This window comes from Streptopelia decaocto, assembly GCF_964273445.1.
Source record: "Streptopelia decaocto genome assembly, chromosome: 1".
NCBI classification, from domain to species: domain Eukaryota; kingdom Metazoa; phylum Chordata; class Aves; order Columbiformes; family Columbidae; genus Streptopelia; species Streptopelia decaocto.
The window spans coordinates 188,886,136-188,911,843 of record NC_138663.1 but is presented as its reverse complement, the minus strand read 5'-3'; the positions used below and the strand labels follow the sequence as shown (position 1 = coordinate 188,911,843).

The following is a 25,708-nucleotide window of genomic DNA, read 5'->3' as shown; positions in this document are numbered from 1 at the left end:
TGGGAAAGCGAGAGTGGGATTAAAACTGTACATGCTGCAGTCTATATTATTAATAGCAAGATTCCAGAATCTCTCCTGGCAAACGAAGGAAGGACCTTGACAAGCCAAAGGCTCAGAAACAGAGAACTACGGGAAGAGCAGCTTGGGCGAGGCAGCTTTTACACCTGTAGGTGTGGAATATACCAGCATGCCCGGTTTCTGGCTTGCTGTTGCTACTTAGGTGTATTACACACAAACGCAGCTTTACAGGAAGGCAGAGATACCTCCCTCTGTGTCAACACCCCATCCTCTCAAACACATCAGTCTAGCCGGAGTGGCAATTTTTGGTGTACTTTTACTTTGCTACCTCCTTCCTCTCCTTGCCTATACTTCAACACCACTTGAAGATGAAACAGTAATATAATATTTTGTTACGGTTTTATACCTTTATTACTCTTTTACTGACACATCCTTTAGTGACCTGAGATGACTTGATATGGGGTGCTAGAATAAGAAACGGGATTGAAATTGCTACTTTTATTGCCATCCAGTGTTGCCCATGAAAACTGTATTCAATTTTCTTAGTAGATACACGTAATTTTCATTAATGTGTCTATAGTCTTCCAGCCTAAACCAGAAAAAGGATAGATAGACCAGCTCCACATCAGTGGAAGCAGAGCTAGGTGAGCATCAACAGCCTCCTCCTGAAAAGGAAAAAGGATGTAGACAGAAGGACTCACACCCACTGTACAGCCATGAGAAGTATAAAGTGAAAAATTTATGGGAAGACCCCTCAAATATGAATGTATCTATTAACTTTGGCATAAAATCCTCTACTACGCATTATGCATGGTAGAGCAACACTGTTATTTAAAAGCCAAAGTACCTGACTCACAATGTTGTATCTGTTCTGTCACAGCAATCTGTCTTACTCCTATCAAAACCACAGGTCTGTCATCTAGAGAAAAAAAAAATCTGGAGCTATGCACATATTTTCAATATACAGATCAATGGAGGCTTACAGTAAATACTATTATGTAGCACATGGGGAAAAAAAAAATCCCAAAGATTTAAAACATTATCGTAAAAATTTTACTTCACTTACTTTTCAAAACCCTTTCTCTCATCTTGCTGCTGTTAGTAGACATCTGTCTCCATATTACAGATACTAAATAAATGTAGGACTGGAACTCCAGGCCTGTTTTACACCTGCTTCTTGCAGTGTTCCAGTATGAACCTTCTGTAACGTAAGTGATAATTTGTGTGACATGTTGTCAATAGGTAAAATTTGTTTTGGTGTTGGCATTTTTATTAAACATGGAAAAAATAAATTGGTAAAAGAGTCAAAATTCAAGGAGAGCTAAGATAACCAGAGGCAAACTGGTTCACTCTAATGAGTGTTTTCACAATATGGAGAGCATAAGGTCTGTGCTATCAACTTCTCAAATAAAAGCATTTCTGAATCTGTCTAAATTATCACAAAAATACACAGGTGGCAAAGTAGATACTTCTATAGTCTCTCATCAAATAGTCTAGAAATAAATATACTGAAAGTGTGCCACTTTATATATATATAAAAAATCTCTTAGTTCCAACTTACACTCACGAGACAGATGTAGCTTACAAACTCAGCAAATCAACAATGTGAAAAAGAGCAATCAGACATGGTAAAACGCAGCGTGTTTAAAGAAAGTGCATTGATTAAGTAATTGATAGCACACATGTCCAATGTATACAAAACTTCTCAAGGATTCAAATGGGTATAGCATCTTCCACATTTTTATATGTAATGGCATCAAGTTTCACTGTGGGCTGCAATATTGAGGACATGCCTTTAGGCTGGCATGTTCATTTGACATGTGAGTCATTCAGTGTGGAAACAACATAACAGAAACATCCACAAATTAATGAATTGTGAAAGAACTATAACATTTTCCCCCTCAGGCCTTCACCCACTAACTGTCACAAATAAAATTAATATCACAAAAATGATTTATTAAAGGAGGAATTAAATGCTAAATGACAATAAATTCTTTTACAAGTCAATCACTTGGTTTAACTGTTTTTATTTAAAACAATACAAGCCAGTTCAGTCACCTTAGAAAAGATCAATAGAAAAAGACAATGCAGCAAAAAAAAGTTGTGAGCAGCCTAATTTACTCGTCCCAAGTTACTATGATAGCCTACAGAATCACAGCAGTTTAAAATACTACCTATATCTAAGATGATAGCACACGTACTTGTCCAGTGCAGCTAGAGGATCCTAGTATGCCCTTACATTACAGTTGCTGATTTGCATTTTGGCACTGGAATGAGTACATAGCACTTTGAGGGCCAGATTTTATCTCCCACCCACCTAGAAAGCAAAAATGAAAAGCTGAGTGTTGCAGAAAGGACTATTAGATAGAAGCCACTATTAGTCACTTCCATACCAATCTAATTTCAAATGAGGAGACTGCTTACATCAATCTTTTCAGGTCTAACTTGTGCACTTTTATCAGGCCTTTGGAGTGTGGCCACAGACCTCTCAGGAGTTCACCTACCAGTCATTCCCCATACTTCCTCTCCCAATACCTTAGGGAGGATACTTGGTCTTAATTAATGCTGCCTTTGATACCTGTTAGGTTATAGCACATGCCTATACTGTGGAACTGGATTCTGTCAGCCAGGCTGGTACTGCTCCCTACCAGGATACGCTACAGTTTTGCTGCTCTCGTTAGGTGCCCATTGGAGGTGTCAATATTAGCAAAATGACACGTTTGAGCTCCTTATCCTTGCCTCTCAATGGGGCTACGGCCTCTGACAGGCACACAACAGACTGAACACTGTTACTACTCTCAGGCATTAACCACCACCCTTCTGACCAGCATTGTCCATCCAATTAATGTGTAATCTACTTGTGAATCAGCTCCTGAGCCACCATAGCTTTCAGCATGACATAAGAAAATTAAGAGTTCTTGAGGTCTGCCAAAACCCTGATTTCCCTGGAAGTAGCACACTGCTGGAACAGCTACCTCAGCTATTAAACTAGTTTATCAGAAGAATACTCAGCTCTGTACTGCTGTTTACTACACAGTGTATACATACCTAGGACCACAAAATACCCTTAAGAAGGAGATTTCAGAAGTGTCAGCTGTTACCAGAACAGTGCCACTGCAATACCAACCACCAGTGGTTGGAAGAAAAACAGACAGAAATTCTTTGTGAATTTCAAGAAGTCAGTAAATAAATGGATAAGAACATAATAGGTTTTGGTGAAAACAAGAATTTTTGATTAAGGAATTGTTTGCCTAAGCTATTTCAGATATTAAATTAAAAGGAACCACTTCTGCTGTACTGTAGTTACAGTAAAACTTCCACTGGTGTTTTCTACTTGCATTTTCTAATAGTGTACATTATTTAAATGGTGTGAAACTTACAAAGTTGTACCAGTACAGTAACTTAGCATGCTGCTGTTATACTTTTTTTTTAAACCTATACAAGGATTAGAAGTTTCCAGCTATGATTAATTTGTCAATAATTATGTGTTTCATGCCTGCTGCAAAACTGTATGCAATGCCTGCTGCAAAACTGTATGCAATGCGTGCTAGAACAGTTGCATGTATAGTGGTGAAATATGCCACCAGAGGTTAGTTATAAGAGACTCTAAGTATACACTGGGTAAAAAAAAAAAAAAAAAGGCTGTTTTTTTAAGTGACAGGTCAAAAATATTCAGTTCTAAATATTCATAGAAACAGGCTCACAAACAGTGAGCCATAAATGGACACTAACTACTTATCTAAAATAACTTTCCTAAAAAGATACTTTAACTGTTTTTATATGCAAGGAGTGACTGCTAAGTAAACTAAAGTTGTTGTACAGTTTCAGAATTTAAAATACTGCACAATGTAGAGCAATCCTCCTCCTTTTCACTTTTTAGAATAAATTTTCATTAAACAATCAGATAAATCTTCAGAGAGATACACAAACACATTTTACTGAGAACTATCACATACTGTTTAATAAATTACATTCAAATTCTTACCAGAATTCCATTGCTTTTGAAGCAACGGCATTGTTACCCTTAAGATATCCATTCATATCCATCCTTAATACTCTGCTAGCTTTGCACTCAAGCTTCGGAACAGATTTCTGACAAGCAACCCGCACCTACCAAAATGGTTTCTAGAAAGCAAATTTAAAAGCTATAAAACATGGAAACCAAACCAATCATTTGCAAACCACTGCAAGTGCAATGCAAACATAGTCAATATAAAATTCATTCTGAAATGTTCGTCATATTATGCTGGACTGTCGTATAACCACAGTTACAACATTATACTTTTAAATCATCTACAGAAAAACTGCAAGAGAAAAGTTCCTCTTATCCTGTTAAATCCCATATGCCTCATGTCATTAAGGGTAGTAATTTGCCCAGAAGTGATTTGTTATAAAAAAACAGGATAAAGGAATATTTTTCTTAAACATATTTAAGGTCTTCTAAGCACTAAAGAAAACTGAAGTTGTGTTATGCTGGACAGCGCATCAACACAGAACAGTAAAAGGTCCTCGATTATACAAAAAACAACAGTCTAAACAGATAAGACACTATGGGGGAAAAGTTCACAAACAGCATGATTGTAGTAAATTTAACAGGAGTTCTATTTTGGTGGTGTCTTTTGCTTGCAAAGAATATGGAAGGAGATACAGTGTAAGGAGGGCAGACTGGAGGGGAAAAAAGCATATGAAGTAAGCAGGACTGAAACAGAAGTAAAGCAGCAGAATGGAAGGAAAGAGGAAGAAACAGTCACTGAGCACAGGACAGAGAACAGCTAATTAAAGCTAGTGAATGTTCTCTGCATGGTCAAAGGTCCCTGGGCTTTTGGCTCTCTCTGTTCCTGCTAGTTACTCTCTCGCTAGGTCCTTTCTTTACTGCTCCCAGGCTTAGAGCAGAAGGGTTATACTGATTTTCAGTCTTTTCCCCATCACAATCCCCTCCCCACCTTTTAATATAGGATCACGATCTCTCCCTCACCTGTAGCTTTAAAACAGGAATCATCTGAACCTGCTCAACATTCTAGAATGAACACATGCAGATCCTACTTATTTGCGAATGATTCAAGTTCTGATATTCTCACTTCAAATTTAATTATTTCTTAGGTAACACATACTGGACACAATTCATTTATGCAGCAGAAAAGCAAGGTGAGATGCTGATCTATAAAACAGCAATTGAAAGTTTGGTCAGAGTAGGTAAAACATTGTGTTTCATACTGAACAACAGAGAGTTAAGCTAGGATTCACGGGGGAACAGCTGCTTTATAGGCTCTGGTGCATGCACCCAGATGGAAATATTCTAACCATTCACAGTAAACTGCACTTGTTCTAGTATTAACTGAATAGATTAGGCTTATATCAGAAAGGAAGATGCATTTTGATTGTCAAAACACTCATTGTTTATGTCCTCTAGCATAGATGGTGATAAGTCCGTGCAAAGGGCAGGTTTGCCCACAAAGGCAAATTGAACCTATGAAACTGAAATGGTGTAATTTCTATGAGGCTCCATGGGAAAGGGGAAATAAACTAGAATGAAGTCACTTTCTTCTGGTATAAGGGCTCCAATACAAATAGTTTATACAGGCATAACTACTGCAATATAATGAAAAACAATTTCTGGAATTGGGCCAGCCTTCGTAGGTTGTTTCCTTCTATGCAGAAATAAGCTACAAATATATATAGTTTTATACTGATACAGCCCTATTCACACTATGAGGAAAGACAGCTGCTACTTTAATTATGCCAGTACAGATAAAGTAGCAAAATGAACTTAGTGTCTCATATATAGTCCATTTACCTATTGCAAGATAGCTGCAATATTCCTAGCACAAGCAAGTCTTTAGAGTCCTAATTCTTAACTGAAAAAAATAATTCCTCCTGTGTAATACCTAGAACATCATAAGCCTTTGAAATGTTAATGAAATTACTGGAGACAAACCAGACTTTGAATTTCTGCCAGATTCTGCCAGGAGTTCAGCTGACAAAAGTTTTCTACGTGACACTCAGGTGTCACTATTCTTTTCATAATACTTTTTATTTTATTAATAACTTTTTTCAGCAACAATGTTGGGATAATTGTGAATCCTGTTAAAAACAAAGTGTGTGTTTTGGCTTGAAAAATACATATAAAAGCAATTACTCCCCCTCAGCCAGACTACAGCTTTGGAAATTATCTCTGACTTGCCAATAAGAGGCAAGTAGTTATCCAGCAAAATCCCTTTAGTTCAGCTGCACAATAGTACTTCCACTACTATCTGTACTTTATTTGGTTGTTTGAAACAGCATCTGCAAATTCAGGCTGCACTGTTAAAAAAACCAACCTTTCTCCTTCTGAATGAACAAACTTCAGCTACTTCCCCAAGTATTCCTTAAAGGAGAAGAGAGCTAAAAAAAAAAGTTTTAGCTAGTATGGTCCCTTAGGACACTATGAATGGTGCCTTCCCAGACAAGTGAGTCGGGACATCAGTATCACCTGATAAAACAAGAATGCATTTTCCTCCTTACTTATGACTCTTTTTAAAAATAGCTTCCAAAACAGACTCAAGATAAATGCACGTATGTGGGACAGAAATTCAGTGATTCATTTAAGTTTAATTTACAATGTCCAAGTCTAGAAAATGTACCAATTATGTTTCTGTAAACTAGGAAAACTCTATGAAGCATGAAGGCGTGCCTTTTTATCCCTATCTCCCACTTCCCCAAAAATAAGTCCCATACTCCCAGAAATCTTTGGATAAAGTGAAATATCTACAGTAGTAACTTGCTTATCAAAAATGAACTGTATGTACTTCCCTAAGAACTGTATTGACCAAAACCTAGCTAGCACATAGAAAGTACCAATAGGTACATCAATTGTATTTTAAAAAAAGTGAAATATTTATCTTTAATAATTTAAACTTTTTCTAATCTTAGGGGTGGATCCATGTTGCAAACTGATGTACGCAGAAGTTGGGTTTTTTTTGTTTGCTAGTTGGTTAGCCTCAGTGAGAACAAACAAAAAAACCCCTGGAAATAAAAGCCACCAATACAGTCCCTGTAATAGTAGCATCCTGTCAAAAATAAAAGGGAAGGGCATACTTATTCAGAAAATCTTGATAAACAAACATGACGCCTCTGTGTAGAAAGATTATCTCACTACAAACAGTTAACAGAACACTTAAAGGACCTGCTAGTAAATGTAGTCTACAGTATATAGGAATTGTAATTTCTCAGTGCTATGAAATTCTGTAACAAAGTAACTTAATCTAAAATATTTTTTACTGACAGCATCTTGCAGGATGCAATACTCTAAGTTATTACTTTTATATCAACTTCACTGCTCATTTTGACACATGCAGAAATTTTTAACAATGGGCTAATTTTTCTAATAGACTCAGAAGGAAAATTGAGGAAAATGTTATTTTTCCTGGAGATTCTAAAGCTTTTTTCCCCAAATCTCTCAGTCAAGATTCTCTTTCCAATCCTCAGAGGTCCTCCTTTCTTTGTTGCTAAGGTAAGATTTATTTTGGATATATATATTCTGCTAAATAAAACATGGCTAGGAAATTCACTCCCCTAGAAGTATAAGATTCTGTTCCTTACCCTTTGTTGTGTGAAGGGCAGTCAGATAAGCAAGGCTGGAAGGTGGGAACATATACAACTGATGTCTCCAGATTCAATGGTCCAGTAGGAAGTCAGTCCACTGCAAGCTGCAATGAAAGACACCGTCCCTAAAAATGGAGGAAAGAAAAAGCAGCAGTACAAACAGGTCGTACCCTAAACACCTTCACCTGGTGTTCAGAAGCAGAAGGCTGTGCCAAGACAGACACTGCTTGAATAATCATGATCATTTTCATCAACGAGATAGAGTGTAAATCAATTCCAGACGCAGGCATGAAAACAACTGATAGAACTTAGCAAAAAAGATACATCTCCAACCACAGTCTTTAACTAAACGAAAGCAGAGGGCCCTTCATATATCTACAAATGAAATACTTTGCCCCTGAATTTAAGAGTGTCTTCAACTGCAACACTTGTCCTTTTGAAGAATCTGGAGTTCCAAAGCCAGGTCTCTTAAGTAATTTCTGTATTCACAGTGCTGCATAAAATGAAATTCAAGTCACTGACTATCCATTCCTCTTTGATGTGCTGACTGGAGGCCTCATTTGATAGCCACTATAGTATTAGGTGGTATTCCATAACTTGGACTGTAACCCCAGAAAAACTATAATTTTCCTAACCCAGAGAATACTCTGTAATTCTTTCTTTCTGCTGTGTTGCAGACTCTGCTGTCTGTGGAAGAGATGTGCTACTTCAGACTGTTCTGGCCCTTGGGTATTGTCAAACCAAGCAACCAGGAAGCTGTACTACCTGACATACACATACAGTAGGATAACGCAGTTAATCTTCAACGTGCTACACAGACTTCATCCCCTCTTCTCAGGGAGCACATCGGGAATGCAATACCATTTCTTGGAATACTCTGAAACTCCCATGGCCAAATTGCAGATAAGGTGGAGGAGTCTCCTTCAAAAACAGAATTATGAAATCATAGAATCATTTTGGTTGGGAGACCGTTAAGATCATGGAGTCCAACGATAAAACCATCCAGCTCAATATGACAACATTAAAATGGTGGGATCCAAAAGAAGGGTATGTAAGCTGGATGACAAGAAGTTTCTGGGCCTGCTCTCGAAAGAATATCATGACACTGGAAACCAAAACCGGCATAGTTTGTTAGGTGGTATCCAGTCCTGCTATCGCTGTATAGCTTACCTTAAGGCTTAACATCAGCTCTCACAAACAATGAGCCCTCTCAGACATTCTTGGATCACAAGCCCCAAGAACAAGGTGAACTATGTCTCTCAGACAGGGGAGAGGAAGCTAATTGTGCTCCAAAGAGAAATGGAACAAAGATCTTCCATAATACTAATACATCAATGTGTTAGGCACAAAACCAGGTATCTGCACAGCTTATATACTGCTCAGATACCAAGCTTCTATATTACAGTGCTAATGGCACATACACATCTACAGTGATATGGATTCTTTAAAGGAAATATGTAATTTCTCTCAGATTGAATGTGGTATCTGTTGCGTGAATTTATTTTTTTTTAATTATCAAGAACACTTGATAACTGTTGCTCAGATTTTAGATAACTTTATACATTCAAGAGGTGCAGAAATTTGCCCCCAATTGTTTAGGATACCTGTGACAGAAATTACAGGGATTACTGAAGATTCTAGGGGAAAAAAAAAAAACCCTGTGTTTTTCATCACTGCTAAAGAAACAAGCAACTTAATACAAGCATGTGATATTTCTTCCACTTATTTAAATTAATTAAGGAACTACTGTGAAAACACTTAGAATCATAGAATAGTTTGGGTTGGAAGGGACCTCTAAAGGTCATCTAGTCCAACCCCTGTGCAAGGAGCAGGGATATCTTCAATTTGTATTTTAATAGTTTTAGTACTTAGCAGGAATAGTTGCTTGCTTTCTTAAACCAGATGATCTACTTCAGATGCACCTATTTCTCTCAATCTATATCACCTGCAGAACTGAACATAGAAAACTCTAAATATCTCACTGATGTTAATGGTTTACTGAATATTTTTTAGAAGTAATACATGTATATCTTTGATTTGTTGTAATCTTGTTTTTCTTAAAATACTCTTCATTCTTATTCTTGATCTCAAAATACTGATCTTTTACAGCATCTTTCTGTTTTTGAAGAAGGCAAGGACATCAGTCTATAACTGAAATTGGGTCTTAAAATATCCTCAAAGCTTTAATGTTTTCTCTTTGAAACACTATCAAGAAGAATGTCTTGCTTGTCAAATAGGAGAATTTCTTGCTCTTTTTCTACCAATAACAGGACTATTTTCCACCTTCCCCCCAACGACCCAAAAAACCCAGAGTGTGAAAGAGGACACTGGGTGATCAACTAGGCCAGGTTACTGGAGATGGCCAGAACAGTTCCTGTTCCCATTGCACACTCAGTTCCTCTTCAAGTTTCCTGCCTCCACTACTGAGGCAGCAGTACCTGCTGCACCACATCGCTTTTCCAAGAGCAGAGATAAAAGCAAAGCAGCACCAGCTTTGGGTGACTTCAAGGCCCTTGGTTACAAACTGCAATGGGCTGTTGCAGCACAAACAACTGAGCTACCCTTTCCCTGGAGAAAGTGAGGACCAGCTGGAGCAGGAAATAAACCAAGTTAAGCCCATGATCTGAACAGAGCCCCTAACACTTTCTCCAGTGTAGAAGCTCTTACTTCTAAATTATGCATGTATTACCAAAAGACACCTCTGTCTTTGCAAAATGGAAATTGCAGTAGCTGAACTAGCTACACACTCATAGCTACATGTTGGAAAACAAGATGAAAATGTGACTGGGAATAGAACTAGACACTCCTGTTCTGTGCCAGTATAGACATCCTCTTCAGAAGCAGTACTGCTGAAATGTTAGATAACTATATAATGTTCAAACTGTAACAAACAAATCATCTCACAAATATAGCCATATCTATTTTAAAGGTAAATGTTAAGTGGAAAATATTTATAGTTTGAGTTGTACCCCTTACTACTTAATTATCATAATTAAAAAAAGAAGAAACCTTTAAGTTCCTCCTCCAAAGAAGGTATTTACCTGAACTATAGCTTGGGAGTCCCCAGTAGTCAGTCTGTTCTGAGATTCTCATCCCACTGAATGTCAAAGACCTAGTATTTCAGAGATGAGATTTCAAAATCACTTAGTGATGACTTAACTTTGTCTCACTAAAGATAAACCAACCTTTATTCCCACTCAGGTCAGCTCATTGATTTTGGGGAAAACACATTTAGAAAACATGGCTGAATACTTTCATAAATTCCACCCATGAGATAAAAAGGAAAAACAACAAACAGAAACAGATATAAACCATTTGAGAATTCTTGATGCAGGACTAATCAAGTATTTTTTTGTACATTTGTGTGTGTTACAAGTCACTGAAATTACTTTTAACTGCTTCCTGAAATAAGGTAATCTCAAATACCTTACCTTCTTACTCTTCAGATACCGGACTATTTGAGGAAAATGCAGTTTTGTCTACATATAGGAGGTTGTACTAGGATCAACAGCAGTTCTGCTGAAAGATTCAGATGGAAAAATACACTCACTGTTCTCAATATCTGTATTATAAGTGTCCAAGAACTATTACTAACTAATACGGAACTTGGCTTATGTTTTACTCTCATCCCACTTTGGCTTCTATGAAACTATGTTCAACAAAAGTTTGACTTAATGTACAACCAGAATCCATTCTCACCAACAGGAAAACCTAATAAGCTTTATTTTTAATATATTTAAAGAACAATAATCTTAAGTCAGATGCATCAAAGCCCTCAGCTTTTATAATTCCATAGCATTTATAAAAAAGCATTTTAAAATTGATATCTGGTGGACACTATTCATAGCATTCATACTGCAAATAAAACCAGAAAATGTGTCTCCAAAATTAATTCTCTTTTGTGATAATTTCATTGAAATGCATTTCAACTTTTAGAACTTCACTGAAGCAACAGCCTCATTTGCACTGGTGCTGTCCCTGTTTGGAGTACCTTACTAGCAGTTCAAAAGCTTTTCTTAACTAGTTTCTGATTTTTAATTATCCATTACATTTATAAAGGATTTATTTAAAACAATATCTTCATGTTTTCTCTAAGAACAAGGGGACTAAAGTAAAGGCTTGCATGAAAAAAGTACTGTTCTTTCTATGTCACAGAAGATCCTAGGCATGAGTACTGTTCCAGGATGACACTGATAAAAAGTTAAGCATGTGTGCAAAAAAACATGTAGAATGAAAGCCTGTTTCTGGACCCAAAAGATACTATAGTACTGAACTTGAAAAATCTCATATTTTTCATTCTATAGGATTTTCAGCAAGACAAAGAGTATTGTTAAGGCTTCTCAGATCATATATGCATCTATAAAGTTATATTTTTATAAATGCAAGTGATTCAGTAATTTAGCAGCACAACAGACAATAAGTATCATAAAAAGGTTCTAGATTTGTGTGTACCACTGAAAAGTCTGACAAACTGTGCTCTGCATTTCTGATAAGAAGCATTTTAGTGATGTTGGGGTTTGTTGGTGGTGTTTGTTTGTTTGTTTGGGTTTTTTTTGGGGGGGGAGGTGTTGTTGTTGTGGTGTCTGTTTTTCCATCCCTCGCCCCCCCGAATTATTAGTTGTTTGACTGCTGGTTGGAACACCAAACCCAGAGAGAGATTCCCTGCAGTTTGCAATGCGAACACAGGAAACAATTCAAGTACCTGTTAAAATATTTATAATTATTTTATTATTCTACTGCTAACACTTTGTATTGTATGTACATTGCATACAGTTCTCATGCAGAATACAACTATAAACCAACTTCTGCTGTGAAGTCATTACATTATAAAAATGATTGGATATCTAGAAAAAAATAAACACAATGTACAGTAACCATCTGTCTAAAATTAAATCCTGATCCTGTGCTACCATGCCAAGATTTAAGGATCCATTTTAGAAAAAAATTCTGACTGACAGAAAATTCAAAAGCTGATTTTTTTAAATAGAAAATTTGAAGATATTCCAAGTTGTGAAAACGTGACCATGACTACCTTTTTGTTTCCCCTGAATGATTTGAGACTTAATTACTAACACATACAAACCAACAGTTCTGACTTAGCAAAATACTGAATTCAAAAAATAAACACACACATAAGAAGATTCTGAACTTGCAGCAAAAGGGAAGTATGTCACTATGATCATCATAATCTCTGTCCTCAACAGCTACTCCAGAGATAACAAATTATGCTAAAATAATTTTCCAGACAACAATTTCCCTCCACACATCGCGTAAGTATGTGTGCTACTGCATGTGCCTTTTCATTTCAAGATACTTTCCATGTCAAATGGCCAACACAAAGGCTGACAGGCTCTGACATGACACTGTATGTATGCTCATTTAAACAAAATGCCAGGCTACCAAAACCCAAGTAAGTATACTTAAAAAAAAATAACAATGAAAAAGTACTTACCTGAACCTGACAAAGCACATCTTAGCTGCACCAGTACTATTTCCCAAATGAAGACTCTTCCTTGCAAATAAGTGAGCTTCCTTCAGATCATTATTCTGTGGCACAGGCTCCTCCAAATGGCAGAATGAATGTATTGCCATTATTGAAAATTTACAGATAATCTGAAGGAAATGAACTGAAAGCAAGAAATACAGCAGCTTTATTTTGTGTAAACTTACTGAAAATATTTTATTTAGTTTTCAAGAAGTTATTTATCAAGAACATTTAAAAATGCATGGAGCATATGTATAGGCACTGATTAATAAAGTAAATATAAATGACTTTTGCAATTAAACTAGATGCAGTTCATTTGAGCACAAATGTTCAGATAGATAACTTCCATTTAATGCTACTGTGGAGCAACATTTCAATCAATTTTAGGGCTGTTTCTTTTACAGTCGACACACTGCAAAGAACTTTTCATCAGGGCATCTATAATGATACATGTATTTTTTCAAAACATTTACTTGTAATTTAGAATTATCTGCAAGTAGTTCAAGATATTGCTTTGACTCTGAAATGCTTCGTAACTGCAAAAAATGAATGACATCTACCATTATTACGCTAATATATCCAGTCTTAGAAGATTGCCCTCAAGTCCCTCACAACTTCCTCTGGTTTTACAGAATGTATATAGTATTTTACTTCAGATGCTTATTTGAAGACAAGATTAACCACTTGTAAGACAGATTGTGGAGGCATAATTTGATGAATATGTATTTTGGTAAAAGTGCCCTCCTGCTGCTTAGTCTCATCTTTGTGCCACAACCTCACTTGTGCAGATGTATCTTCTGGTGGAGCCGCTCACTGTACCACATGGAGGAACTAGCTTGGGCTAAAAATTGCTGCTTGTCATAGACTTCTCTTGAAGTTGGGATCAATTTTCTGATCCAAGTCATCGCACAATTACACCAATGACTATGCTAGTACAACAGGAGAGAAAATGAGGAAACAAGCACATAACTTAATTGCAGCTACAAATGTCAGGACTTCAGAATCTACTGTTGTCTCCAAAGCATAAGTTACAAGTTAGATCACAGCTTTGCCACTGAAAGCAATATAGGGTATTCTTGGACTGCTTTAACTTTCATTGCCATCTCTGCATCATGGTTCACCATCCCCACAATTGCACCAAAATTCCGTGCTTGTACGGCCAAACCAAAATTGCTTGGGTTACAGAGAGAGTTTTCTGGCAGGGGCCATATGTAGTAAATTTAAGAAGGTGGGATGAACTACACATGGCATGTGAGTATATCTGTGGTTGCATTTCTCTCTTTTCCACTAACAACAGAAGCAACTTAGACCATTGTTTAGAGAACTGAAGACAGAAATGATTGCTAGGTTATGCCTGACCCTTTCTAACTTTTGAATCTGCTACCTGATTTCAAACAGTTCTGTCAAGGATGAAGATTCAAGAGTCATTTATAGTTTAATTAGAACTCAAGAGATTTCAGAATTCCAAGCACTGGGAAGATGGACAGAAAAGACCAAACCACAGACTACCCAGACGGAAGGACAGGTTGGAGCATATGCCCATACTGTTAGAGAACAACACATGCGTAAGAGACACACCTCATAAACAGCCAACTGCACCTGATACTTTTAATACAACTACATAGGAAACCAGGTGCTGTTAGATCTTGTGCTGACAGAACTACTTGACTATTGTGCTGGTTTTGGCTGCAATAGAGTTAGTTTTCTTCATAGTACCTCCTGCTGGGCTATGTTTTGGATTTGTGATGGAAACAATGCTTCTCACCCCACCCACAAAGGTGTGAGGGGACACAGCTGGGACAGCTGACCTCAAGTGGTCAAAGGGATATTCCACACCATATGATGTCATGCTCAGCACTAAAATTAGGAAGGAGGAGGAAGGGGGGACATTTGCAGTTATGGCGTTTGTCTTCCCAAGTAACCATGATGTGTGATGGAGCCCGGCTGTGCTGGAGATAGCTGAATACCTGCCTGCCCATGGGAAACAAGTGAATGAATTCCTTGTTTTGCTTTGCTTGTGTGCGTGGCTTTTGCTTTACCTGTTAATCTGTCTTTACCTCAACCCAGGAGTTTTCTGCCTTTTACTTTTCTGATTCTCTCCTCCATCCCACGGCGAGGGAAGGAGCAAGTCGCTGAGCAGGACTTAGTTGCTGGCTGCAGTTAAACCATGACAACTGTCCATTTAGTACTCAAATCTACTTGGCATTAAAATTCCAGATCTGCTCCTTGTGTTCAGTTTAAAAGTGCGATATGTACAGCACTCAGTATCTTCTGGTCTTCCAGAATAGCATCTCATCCTAACGAGATGCATTCTTCTTAGGAGATCAGCCACTTCATCCGTTAGAATCACTGAATGAATGAATTGCATTGAGTCCTCATAATTTCGGGGTCTTTAGCACTTTATTCTAGCGTTCAATCTTTTGATTCTCCAATCCAATAATCAGATAATGTCCTATCAACATTATTTGAAAATAATAAAATGTCCACAATATCCTTAGTGGTGAAGAGTAGTATAAAGAAATCACTCCACTCCTTCCTAGCACCTTTTATTCCTTTTAATTGCTTTCTATGCTTCCTAAAAGTCCAGGAGACCTGTCAAGTCCATAATACATTACTTTCTATGTTACCATCCTCACTTTCTTTTTAAATAAAAGCATACAAATAACCAAGTATTTCCCCGAAATATGCTGTTATTAATAAGACATGAAAACAACTACATTATTACTATCATTAATTCACACATTTGGAAGAGGTAAAATGTTACATAAGAACATTTCTGGTCACGTGGCTATGAAAATGATTGGCCTTTTACAGCCAATGATTTTGAAATTTCTTCCTTTATCACCACTTCCTTTATTAGAAGTAATTAACAAAGAAGTAGGTAATTAAAAACACTAAATAAGAACATTAAGGAGGTATCAGTAAGTACAAATTTTCTTCAAACATAGGAAGGAAATGCATATGAATTTCTTATACATCTTAAGGAGGATCATACTACTGTTGATCAAAATACATCATCGTGAATGTTAGACTGTTCATATTTATATTAATTTAATATGTATTGTTTATTAAACTCAAACAGTTGTGTCTCAACATCGACATATATTCAGAATCTACACCTGTGGCAGTTGCACATGCCCCTGAGATCTGGAGCCTTCAATGGGGCAACTGATGGCTCTTTAAGCACTTTTTGTGCCCCACTGTGCCTGTCCCCACATACACACCTAGGGTCGTACCAAGGTGCTGATAGTCACATCCTCCCCTACCTCAGGTCAGGGTGACTTCACCCCCACCAGCTGGGGGTGGTGGGACAGGAGGGGTGGGACCCTCAGTCAATTGACAGGGTCCTTAATGGGACCATGAGTCAGTTGACAGGGTCATTAGCAGAGGAGGTGCCCAGAGTAGCTGCGAAGTTTCTGGACCATGTTGTAATGTCCCCAGTCAGATCTGACCAGACTAAAAAACGGGGTCCCGCCAAAGACCCCCTTTGGAGTGGTCTTCTCGGAGCAGTGGGTCTGTGAACTGGAGCCCTCTCCTTAGACTGGAACACTATCTGAGGAGACTTCCCAGGATTAAGAAAGCCTCACCTCCTCATTTGGGTGAGTGGTTATTTACTGGATATATCCTGGAATGAGTCCTTGCATAACCAGGCAAGCATGAGTCTTTGCCTAACCCAGGTGAATGATTGTTTCTTGTGGGTACTCTGGAGTCAGAGGGCTCCGGTTTTGTTTCTTGTGAGTGTATGCATGCACACTGTGAATCCTCATTGTTCTTATTTTGCTGTACCCCAATAATCTCCTCAACTGATATCCGAACCTGTATTTTATGTTGTCAGAGTGCTAACTAATTGTATAAACCCTGTTTCTGGTCAGTTGATTGGCTGCACTTTTCCAGCTAGAATAAAGTCTGTTTTGGAACTTGTTGTCCACCTAAAACTGACTTCGGGGTGTCTCTGTGACACCACCTTTTTTTTGGTTTGTTTGTTTTTTTTTTGTTTTAATTTTGTTTGGGTTTTTTGTTTGTTTGTTCTGGTTTTAACATAAGAATGCCCTTACACATTCTGAATCCTTGCTTTGGAAAGTTTTTAGGGCCTTGAGTATTTGTTAGACTGCTAACCTGCACTGCTGGCTTTTTTACCATAATCTCAGCACTAGCAGTATGTGAAATAGGGCAGAGTAAGCTTAAGTCCTTTCACACAACAAAACTGCACATAAAGCATCGAATATTCAGGCATTCTACTCTGGACTAGTTCCAGAACTGGAATGAAGTCAACTGTGTGCTAGGAAGGAATTCCTATACAAGGAATTCAATCTGATCTAAAACTGTAGACAAGGAATTAAATGCAACAGTCAAAAAGTCATGGGTATATTTCTCTTACTGTTTTAAATCTTAAACTTGAGTCAAATTTGTAAATCCATGCTACAACATGATGCAATAGGTAAAATAATTGCAACAATTTGCTAGGGCTTAGCTTATTCAATTGTGGGTTTTGGTCATGGTGGTGTTTTGTGGTGTTGCCTTTTTTTTTTTCCTAACAAAAGAAATATCTATTTGCATAATATAATACAAGTGCAATAATCACAAAATCATTCTAGTTGGAACAGACCTCAGAGGTCATCTAGTTCAACCTCCTGCTCAAAGCAACATTAATATATGACTACTCATTAATGATACAGATCACACTCTTACTCTTGCAGACCACTAATCGCATGTAATCCTTAATCAAATACTCTCAACTGCCTTTGATAGGATTACTTATCTGCAGAAGGGTTTGTCGACCAGTTACTTGCCATACATTACTCCTAAGCATGGCACATTATAGCACTTCCCAGCTACACCTGCAACCAGTATCACACTTCTATTTAATTTTAAACATTTTTTAAGCAGGTACTGTTTTGAGAGCAGTTTTGGAAGTGAGCCTGCTGTACATGAATATATAAGTTGGTATATGATAGGATGGAGTGAAGTGGAAGGTAAAAAACCAGCAAGCAATGAAGCACAGAGTTGGGTCCTGGTTTCAGGTGTGTTTCACAGGTTGATGAACGTAGGACAGAGGTCCTGCTCTGAGATACACCTATAAAACCAGAGAAATTAACATCATTGGTACCAATAATCCTTTAATTATCAATGCCAGTGACTGAACTTCAGTAAGTTTGGGAACCTTTGCTTTAGTACTACAGAAGGCTGTGCTGCCATCCAGTGAGACCTGGACAAGCTGGAGAGCTGGGCGGGGAATAACCTAATGAAATTTAACAAGGGAAAGTGTAGAGTCCTGCATCTGGGCAGGAACAACCCCAGGTTCCAGTATAGGTTGGGAAATTACATATTAGAGAGCAGTGTAGGGGAAAGGGACCTGGGGGTCCTGGTGGACAACAAGATGACCATGAGCCAGCACTGTGCCCTTGTGGCCAGGAAGGCCAATGGCATCCTGGGGTGTATTAGAAGGGGGGTGGTTAGTAGATCGAGAGAGGTCCTCCTTCCCCTCTACTCCGCCCTGGTGAGACCACATCTGGAATATTGTGTCCAGTTCTGGGCCCCTCAGTTCAAGAAGGACAGGGAACTGCTGGAGAGGGTCCAGCGTAGGGCAACAAAGATGATTAAGGGAGTGGAGCACCTCCCTTATGAAGAAAGGCTGAGGGAGCTGGGTCTCTTTAGTTTGGAGAAGAGGAGGCTGAGGGGTGACCTTATTAATGTTTATAAATATATAAAGGGTGAGTGCCACGAGGATGGAGCCAGGCTCTTCTCGGTGACAACCAATGGTAGGACAAGGGGTAATGGGTTCAAACTGTAAAACAGGAGGTTCCACTTAAATTTGAGAGGAAACTTCTTCTCAGTAAGGGTGACAGAACACTGGAACAGGCTGCCCAGGGAGGTTGTGGAGTCTCCTTCTCTGGAGACATTCAAAACCCGCCTGGACATGTTCCTGTGTGACCTCACCTAGGCGTTCCTGCTCCAGCAGGGGGGTTGGACTAGATGATCTTTTGAGGTCCCTTCCAATCCCAAACATACTGTGATACTGTGATCTGCATTTTTCCTCTAATTTTGCACTCATAAAGATCTCCATTTTGGATTTATATTCAAGCTTACACCTTTCTTTCAGGCATGAAGATGTGATTTAATATGGTACAACATTACTAATAGTAATTTAAAAAAAATAACTGAAACAATCCCAACATAAAAAGTTGAAATGATTCATAAAACCATGATTAACCAACAACACAAACTGAATTACAAAAGAAATGTGCCTTATATTAGTTCTGTAATGTCCCTCTGATCTGAAGCATGAAATACAGTAACAGTTTATCTGTGCTGTGTGGTGATACATGAACTCTGCCACACTAAAACTCATCTTCCAAATAATTATTTTATTTAAACATTTATTACCTGATGTTGTAAATAACTTCAGATATTAATACTACTTAATTAAATAAGGTTTAATACAACTAAAAGAGAACATACTTTGCTTTTTCTATTTTGCTTTTTCTATTTATTAAGATTTCATGGTCATATTTGTTTACTGTAAACCATAAAAATGCTCTTTAAGTGGTAACAACAGCAACAAGAAATAAAGAGCAACAGGATATATAGAAAAAAAGAAATTGACTTCAGCGGCTTTCGTAACCTTTCTCGTAGGCCAATCTGAAAGTCATATTTGAACAACAGGATTTTAAAAAATACAATGAAAACCTTTTAAATTTTACAGTTCAAGACAGTATTTACATGCCTTCCCCAAGCACTGATTAGCAGCCACTGGCATTTGCTTGGCTGCATAGAGGGCCTGTCCCTATTTGACCTGATATATTAAAATACAGGGTATTCCAAGAATTTTACTCTTAATTATCCCCCAAAGGAGTTAAATTTAGACAACTCAAGAACCTTACCTGCCAGTATCTCAGTGGCAGAAGTTAAGTGACATAATGATGCACATGCATCAACCACACAATCATGAAACGGACACTGCTGAAAGATGCAGGTAGAGAACAGCAAGAGACAGGAATCAAGGAAGCAATTCTAAAGCAAAAAATGAGAGACAGACAGATCCCCAAACTGACAGAATAGCTTCACTAGCAGAATTTCCACCTTACATATATTTCGAGAAACATTTAATATTTTTCTGATTAATAAAGCTGAATAATTGATACTATTAAATATTTAATTTCCCTTTGAATACTAAATTATATTACTTTTGTGTTTGAGAAAGTAAAATTTTACTAGAGAATACTTGTTTGCAACAAAACTAACTGCATTTCCATTTTTGTGGAACCTTGTCTAGTATTTGGCATTCTAGTTGAGACAGGAAGCTCAATACCTGACCACCAAGTCACTGTCCTGGCACCTTACCTGAGGGAAGAGTGAACAAATTGCAAGGAGATGCTCTCATGGTACCTTACAAAGACAGATACACCCAAACCTTGCTAGGTGCTCTGCCATATAGAAAGCAGATGTTTGGGTTTGAGTTTTGGCCAAGGTGCAAAACTACCTTCCTGACAACCTTGACTAGAAAACAAACAGACAAACAACAACAACAGGGTTGAGAATGTCCATTATACTGTCTTGTATACAGAGAACAACATCAGCATACAGATGATATGACATCAGCACACCTAAAAAATTTCTGCATGAACACAGCACAGCTTATATGAAAATTGCCAGTATGGCTAGTCAATAACATCCCTGATACACGGAAAAGCAACTATCAGACTGAAAAGGATAATTATAGCCATTCCCTTCTGTTCCAAAGGCAAAGGTAGAAATTATGCTTTATGTAAAACAGTTACTGAACATTATCATAGCTTTGGGACATAGTATCTCTAATTTTAAAGCATAAAGAAAGGTTGAGAGATTGACAGGGAAGAGGACATACAATTAGATGCTAATTCAACAGGTCAATAGGTTGCAAAACATGAGAATGAGAAGAGGTATGAGTACAAAATCAACATACCATATTTGTGCATCAAATACTACTTATGATTTGTTCACTTAATTTCAAAATACTTGCTCAAATCCTTTTTATTTTGCATACCTCTTATCCAATACATCTCCAGACTTTCACATCTGTTTTTAAAGTCCTTACCATCATGATCAAGCTAGCCACAATCTTTGCCCTTACAGAGACATTAATTTTGCTTGACTGTTATTACCTCATGCTGGGTCCCATTCAGTTTCTTCCATCAACATTAAACTGTATTTTCTATTTACACTGACTTGCGTAAGAGTAGCAATGCAACAGCACAATGCCCCAGGAACATAATGGAACTATTGGAAGAATCCTAAAGAGACAAGCACACAACACAGCAACCATGATCATACCAAACACCACCCATCATTACACAGATTTCTAAGGCAACATTTTATCATTGATACTTTCCAACTACAAATATTCCTGAAAATAACTCATTTCTGAAAACACAAAAGCTACTAAGTTTTGGCTATTGTTCCCTACTGGAATGGAGTCAGAAGGCTACAAGCTGTAGGACAGGGAGGTAAAATAACTGAAATATTAGAATGAAAATTACAAAAAAGTATTTTGAAGGCCAGCTGCAATGCCCAAATGGAAATCTTTGCAGAGATTTCTGGGAACACCGCATTAGGCCTTAAGTATTCAGTTTCTCTCTTTGCTACAGAGCAAAGAACATGCTCCCGTTAAGGATGACAAAATAAAAAACACTCTTAAGAGCAAGAAAAAAAAAAGTCTACCTTTAACTCAGAGCAGTGAACAGATTTCTCCTGCTCTGGCAAATGTACAGGCACCACAGTAGGGAAACAATGTAGCATTTATTTTTAAAGTATAGGGGAAAAAAGTAATAAAAATGTCTTATAAGAGGTTTTTACTCCAGAAAAAGGGGGTTTAAACAGGTAGCAGTTGACAAAAAAGAACCCGGCCTCATGTTTTAGCTAATGATTTTATGACCTGTGTCTCAAAAAATCTCTTTGTTTAAATACTACAATGCAATAGCCAAATGACACTACATGTACACATTAAAATCAGTAATGTTAGTAGTTAGTGGACTTCAAAATAGTTATGAAATGCAAGGAATTTTACAATCACAGTAAACTTTATATACACAAAAATTATCAAAGTTGAAATTGTTGTGACTAAGCTTTCTTGTGGTATGTTTAACAACAGAACGCTAATTAATAATGTATTTAAGCATTAAACACATAGTGCTGCTTCTTACATTTCCAAAATGGCACTTCGTCAGTTTAAATTTTAATGTTCTTTTGTTAGTTTTTGGAAATAGAAGAAGGAAAGCCAAGCAAACATAAAACCTGAGAAACAAAACCATCAGAGCAGAAGTTTTCAGTTGGTACCTCCCACTCCCCATTCAGTTTCTCAGGGACCATAATACAGTAACAATCTGGTTAGAAGTAACCAACCAACGGGTGTGTAATTTGCATGTGAAAATATTTTTAGAAGACACACATGAATAGTATATGTTCTCAGACTGAGTACAATCTTCTAAATATATGTCCTGAATATTATTTCCCCAACATTCATAGTTATTTTCCAGATAATGATTTCTGGTATATGCTACTCTTTGAAAACAACATATATGTAAAGCCTTAAACAACATTCATTTTAGAGCTCACCTTGGAGGCTGGGGAAAGCCTCTGTATGATTGATTTTCTTCCTCCATATCAGAACACACTAACAGAAAAAGAAAAGAGGGCTTTTTCCTGATGAACTACATCCTCAATGTACATGCTAAGAGGTTTCAGTCATGGAAAGTGCCCATTCCAGATAAGCCTCTTAGAAATATAATAAATTAAACTGTTTTAAAGTCTTTACTACCAATGTGATCACAAAGTGGGCGAATTATGCTTGAAAACAGAGTCCAACAAGGATACCCTGATTCAGAAAGTTAAAACAGATATGTTTGTTCCCTTGAATGAATCAAAGCAGCTTCAAAAATTGCATCAGAAAACCCTTCTACTCTTCCTATGCTAAGAGAAAAACACAATTTTAGAAAGACCGAAGTTAATAAAACCAGAAATAAACCACATGCTCATACATTGTTAGGTAAATCTAAACCAAATCTAGTCAAACTGACACAACACACCAGAGACAGCAAATAGCAGTATAACTAGATCCCAAAGTCATTACCAGTCCACATCTGGAACACACAAGCCAATTCCTGGTGACTCTGGAGTTTGCATCATGCAGTAATTATTACTTTAGGATGGTTTTGTTCAGGCCAAATGAAGTTCTATTGTATTGTGGGATGAAAAAAATAAGTTTCTTTTCTTTGCCAACACACAAACTCTCTTCCTCAAGCACGTGGAAAAACTCAGGTCTGGATTCTTTCTTTGGCCCAAGCTTTCCTTTATTCAACCTCAATCTCAGGGAGGAAAACAAGGTGGGACACAAGTAAACTTGACTGTGGTACTTAACAGTATATAGAAATACCTGAAATCATAGAATGATTTTTGTTGGAAGTGACCTTAAAAGGTCATTTAGTCCTTTGAGCAGGGACATTTGCAACTAGATCAGGTTGATCAGAGCCCTGTCCAGCCTGGCCTTAAATGTCTCCAGCGACGGGGCACCTACCACCTCTCTGGGCAACGGTCCAGTGTTTCACTACCCTCATTGTGAAAAATTTCCTCCTTACATCCAGTCTGAATCTCCTTTCTTTTAGTTTAAAACCATTACCTCTTGTCCTATCACAACAGACCCTATTAAAAAGTCTGTTCCCAAATAAAAGGTAACTTACAAAAAAATCTGGGAGAGGGGGAGACAAAACAGAAAATTGAGGCATTAGGTAGCTTTAAAAACCTTAGCAGCATCAAGTAATGAATTCTAACTGATTCAAGAACTGGAATTTACACTGGAGCTTTTTGAAAGTCAGTCCATGCTAACAAGCAGGAAGAACATCTACTTAGTCATTCCAGAGCACAAATACACAAACAACCACCTTTTACCACATCATCTGTTAAGCAGCATACATTTGAACCAAAAGGTTATGCTCGGTACAAGCCCAAAATAAAACAACGAACCCTAGTCGCCCACGGGAAAAGTAAAAATTTAAACTACAATGAAAACCAGCTAAAAATATTATTGAAATTAATAAATAGAGCATATAATAATTTTCATACATCTGCAGACTGTAATTTAACAAGTTAAGTATTACTAGGGCTAAACCCACAATACTCAGAGTATTAAAATGCGATGAGAAAAATCATTGCATACAGAAAACTACCTAATGAAACTACTTAATTACATTATTCAGTGGACTGAATCATTTGACCAGTTTTAAGTCAAACAGAGCAACTGAAAAAGAGATGAAATACACATATGGCATTTGATGTGCATGTAGAAACACCAGTCTCACCATACCCAAAAGCGCTTTACACTCCTGATGAAAGCACACAGAGAAAAATACTCCTCCACAAATGAAAGCACTAATGAATCAAAACCAAAGATCACTCTAAAAAAGTACTCCTCACAAAATTATCACCAAGTTTCATTACAGTCTTTCTCCAGTTAGAGCAAAATACTCTCAAACCTTAATTCAAACTTGCTGTACAAATTAACGGAACACAGCAAAACCCCCTAGATTATGGGTGTTACAACAGAGTCATCACACTAACAGATTATTTCACGATGTAAAGCATGCAATACTATGTAGTTTTTAAAAATGCAAACAAGAGTAAGGTGTCAGCAAAGCAGAGACAGACAACCAGAGAGAAGGCATTTTTTGTGCTATCGCTAGAACAATTTCCTCCAGACCCAGGGACCACGCTGGCTTGGTCCACACTGACAGCCTTCTTAACGTAACTCAAGCAGAGCATTAACCCAAATGCCGTTGCTTTTGAGCCCCTTGCAGCTCACGCTCGAGGAAAAGGGGCCACCGTAGACTGAAAAGCTGGTACCGAATACCCGCGCTGTTTCAGCCTAAGGCTGCTAGTGCAGAAACGCTCCTTGAGCCCAAGAGCACCACATCAGCTCAGCCTCTTGAGACTGAAACTCCCCAAAACGACTGCAAGGCAAATTTTAGGCTGTTTAAGAGATTTTTTTTTTCCAAAAGGGAGCCTGGACATCACCGCAGCACTCCGGCAGAGGCAAAGCCACCGTCTCGGTGCTAGGAGAGAAAGGCAGCACCTCACCCGAGGTACCGACCCACGGACAACGTTAAAACACACTCTGGGCGTGATTTTAAGCAGATGTTCAATGAACTGCAGATTACTCCTCAACTCCTGGCCCCAAGCAAGGCGCCGGGAGCGACGCCGCTGTGAGGCGGCAGCGCGGTCCTTCCCGTCACCGGGGCGGGCACCGCGAGGCACGGGGTTCGCCGGCCCACAGTAGGCAGGGCGGCCGCCTCCCGTCAGCACGCTGCGGCGGGCCCGACGGCCGCGCTTCGCCCTTCCAGTGGGCAGGGGGAGCCGCTGCGGGCCCCGGCCTTGCTCGAGGAGGCAGCGGAAGCAACTGCGGCGCCGCTGGCTCCTCGCAGGGCCGGCCCCCACGGAGGCGGGCGGGCCGCGGCCCGGATCGTCCCCTCCCACCGCTCCGCGTGAGGGAGCGAGGAGGAAGGGCAGGGGGGAGGGGGAAATACCTCAGGCGCAGCCAGCACCAGGCCGCTCCGCTCCCGCCCGGCGGCGGCTCCGCCCCCCCTGCCTGCAGGGAGC

General features: G+C 38.4%; 1 long non-coding RNA gene across 4 annotated transcripts in view; it reads right to left on the bottom strand.

Moving 5' to 3' along the window:
- Nucleotides 1-25,685, bottom strand: part of LOC309452215 — a 35,833-nt gene extending 10,148 nt beyond the window's left edge. The window contains exons 1-5 of one of the 4 annotated variants that reach the window (XR_014186466.1): nt 25,636-25,685; nt 13,052-13,226; nt 11,031-11,118; nt 10,641-10,711; nt 7,597-7,724 (exon numbers count right to left, since the gene is read on the bottom strand). This is a non-coding gene — a long non-coding RNA (uncharacterized lncRNA). Of the gene's footprint in view, nt 1-7,596; nt 7,725-10,640; nt 10,712-11,030; nt 11,119-13,051; nt 13,227-21,225; nt 21,311-25,189; nt 25,610-25,635 lie in introns of those variants that run through there. The other 3 variants (XR_014186467.1, XR_014186468.1, XR_014186469.1) reach the window with 3 other exon arrangements.
- Nucleotides 25,686-25,708: the final 23 nt, after the last annotated feature.